General features: G+C 32.6%; 1 long non-coding RNA gene across 1 annotated transcript; it reads left to right on the top strand.

Annotated features, from left to right (window-relative positions):
* Nucleotides 1-464: 464 nt before the first annotated feature.
* Nucleotides 465-2,528, top strand: LOC120069130. The gene is made up of 2 exons (XR_005479453.1): nucleotides 465-792; nucleotides 910-2,528. It is a non-coding gene; the product is annotated as an uncharacterized LOC120069130 (long non-coding RNA).
* The last annotated feature ends 712 nt before the right edge of the window (nucleotides 2,529-3,240 follow it).

Genomic DNA, 3,240 nt, shown 5'->3' with positions numbered 1-3,240 from the left:
TATGAAACAAATATAATATAAAAAATAGATCCTATTGTTTTAAGCAAAACTCAAATTCTCACCAAATTGTTACTTGACATTGACATTGCCTCTTTAAAATAGTCTTCTTTGTTCTTGGCATCGCTATGTGTAAAAGTTGAGAATTATTTCTTCATTCTCTCATTTCTTCCTCTATACAAGAATATATTTCATAATACATATGGCAAGTAAGACTAAAATCTATTTTCCTAAATAAGATCTCTCAATATCACCTCATATGGAAATATCTTTCCATATTTCACAAATATATCACAACATATTACAACATTTTGATACCTATCTTCAAGTTAGAACATGAGGATCACTATTGCCCAACTTACCTACACTACAAAACAACAAATATGACTTATTATGAATTTTGAATATAACTTTTAAAAAATTGGCTACGAAATCTTACAATAAAAAAGGCAGAAACGTATTAAAAATGAAATTTTGAGAGCACCCAAAACATTTCATTTCTCTATTCGTTATCTTTCCTTTCTCGTCTTCACACGCGAAGCCCTAAATCTCTTTTCTTTTCTTTCCTTGTCTCTACACACAGAGCCCTAAATTTTCTCTGTCAAATCTCTATCCTTATATCTCTTAAGTCCCAACTTTCAGCACTTGAAATCTATTCAAAACCTAACCTTCAACGTCAATGAGAATGTCAAAGCTTCAACTCGATTGGTCCGTCGCTTGAAACCCACCTCTTCATTTGAAATCTCAATGTCGGTTCTTCCATCCACAAATTAAGAAAGAAATGGAAAACGAAAGGTTAGTTCATAGCAATAATTAGGAATGTTTTTGTTTATAGATATTTTATTTGTTTCTCAAAATTTTGTATCACAATTTGGGGGAGCAATCTAACAGAAGATTTTGATCTCACTATAGTGGTGTTTGTAGGAGCCATCTAGTCAGTTTTGTCTTCAAGAAGCTCTTTTTCTTTATCTGACGTCAAGTTGAAGCAACCAAGGTTGAATATGATGGATACTTTTAAAGCTTCACCACATGAACTAATTTTCCAAGTAAAATTTAATGTTTTTTTTTTTTTTTTTGAGTTAATTGCTTTTGGGTTTCTTTTTATATTAATTTTCAACGAGTGCATGACCCTAAAAATTCATAACCTAAAATCTTACAAACATCACATTAAATCAAAATCTATCACATTTTCAACCTTCTAAATGTTCTAATCCTTTCGTTAGAAAAGATGAGGGTCACAATGGTAGTTGTTTAGGAGTTTGATAATTTGTCTCTTCATATTATTGTTGTTTTGACTTGAAGAATCTGTTTATATTATGTTTCTCATATGCATCAAGACTTCTGTATTAAATGGTTGTTGAGTTTACATTGTAATTTGGGTAGAAGGATCGAATAAAACTTGAATAGAATAAGTTATCTCTATTGTTCAATCGACACATGTCAAATTTTAACACCCGTATTAAGGACAAAAGTAAGGAAATAAGTCCAACGCTACCAAAAAATTAAGGTTGGAGATGAATATGATCTTGTCAAATAAGTTTAGGTTGTAAAACAATAAACTATGACTTCTATCAGTAAATTGGATGAGAAATAATTTTTTTTATACAACCAACTGCAAGAATCCCTCTAATTTAACTTCAAAAACTTTTTTTTTAGAGAATTATTGTGTATGTTAAAAAAATACATAGAAGAGAACATGTTTGAGAACAAAGAGAAGAAAGTAGTCCAATTTAGGGCTGAGTTTGAGCAAGTATTGGTTGGTGTTATGTGTTGTAGTATATTGTTTTTTTTTTAGCATTGATTCTAACATTTGCAACCATTTTCTTTATTTAAAACATATAGGTAATAATACTTTCTTATATCATAATTAATGGTGATAGAGTTTGATTTTGCCCAACTCTTTTCATTTACCCACAAATATGATCTCTCAATGGCATGGTGTAGTATTTTATAATTTTCGAACCTGCAATACTTTACAATTATGGTATTGGAAAATATTGATAAGATGGAATAATAGTAAGCACGGTCTCAAATAATATTCTACACTTGAAATGTTAACTTGGATAAGCTTTGATGTGTGCATGGGATATATAGATATCAAAGTTAAAAATATAGAATTTCATTTAAGGGGAGTTGCAGAATCGTGTCATGTGTTTTCATGTGTGCTATATTTGGTTGCAAAAACAACAGTAGGATTTCAAAGCTAGTAGTTTGTCTTCATGGTCTGATTCTCTTTTTCCATTGAGCTACTTGTTTTTTGACTTGTTTGTTTATATGAAGGTTTGTTCAAGTTTTTTTTTTCATTGAGAACTGGAAACATAGATGAGGGTCGAAGATGACTACCAAAGAAAATAGCAATTTGTTCTTGTGACAATTGCTGTACTTGCTTCCCTGCACTCGTTTCTTTTAAAATAAGGACTCTAAGAGCCTCAAGATTTGAAAAAATGGGCCTCATTTGGTAAATTTTTCTTTTTCCTTTCTCTCTTGTATATGCCTTGAAATTGAAAAAAAGAACATTTTGAATTCCTCAAGCATCTTGTTGATCACTTCAGTTTTGTGTAAGATCTTCCTTCCTGCAAGCCGAATAAAAGAGCAAACAAACAGAAACGAGCAAAAGAAAAACAGAGACAAGAAGAAGAGTGAAGAAAGATCGATAATGCTCTGCTATTCCTTGCTTTTATTATGCACAATTTCTTCTACAATAACCCTTCCTTACAAACATTTGACAGCCTCTCTAACCCTTCCCCAAAATGGAGCAAATCTCTCCTCCAAAAGGGAATCCCTCTACTTCCTCGAAAGAAGAAATACAAACAAGAAAAATACCTCAACAACTTAGAGAGAGCTGGGCACTTCTCTCCTACCTAAAAGCCTCCTCACTTTTAGTAAATTCCTTTCCTGCCTCCTTCAGTACGACTCCTGCCTTTATGTAACAAACTCATGGTCCCTTCCATCTTCTCTCCCCATATTCTTTCCTTGATCATCATTGGTTGTTGTGACATTTCCCTTTTTTACCCCTTCTTTTATAAGTGTATATTATTTGTGGCCTTACAATACCCTCTTCTCAAAATGAACTTTGTCCTCAAGGTTGAATTGAGGAAATTGTTGATTCAATACCCACACATCTTCCCAGGTTGCTTCATTTTCGGACATCCCTTTCCATTTGACCAGCCACTCGTGTGTTGCCATGTCTCCATTCCACCGTACACCCAAAACAGTCTCAAGTGCAGTTTGCAGCTCAAACTC

This window comes from Benincasa hispida, chromosome 1 (genome assembly GCF_009727055.1).
Source record: "Benincasa hispida cultivar B227 chromosome 1, ASM972705v1, whole genome shotgun sequence".
Classification (NCBI taxonomy): Eukaryota; Viridiplantae; Streptophyta; class Magnoliopsida; order Cucurbitales; family Cucurbitaceae; genus Benincasa; species Benincasa hispida.
This window is presented reverse-complemented; position numbering and strand designations above follow the sequence as displayed.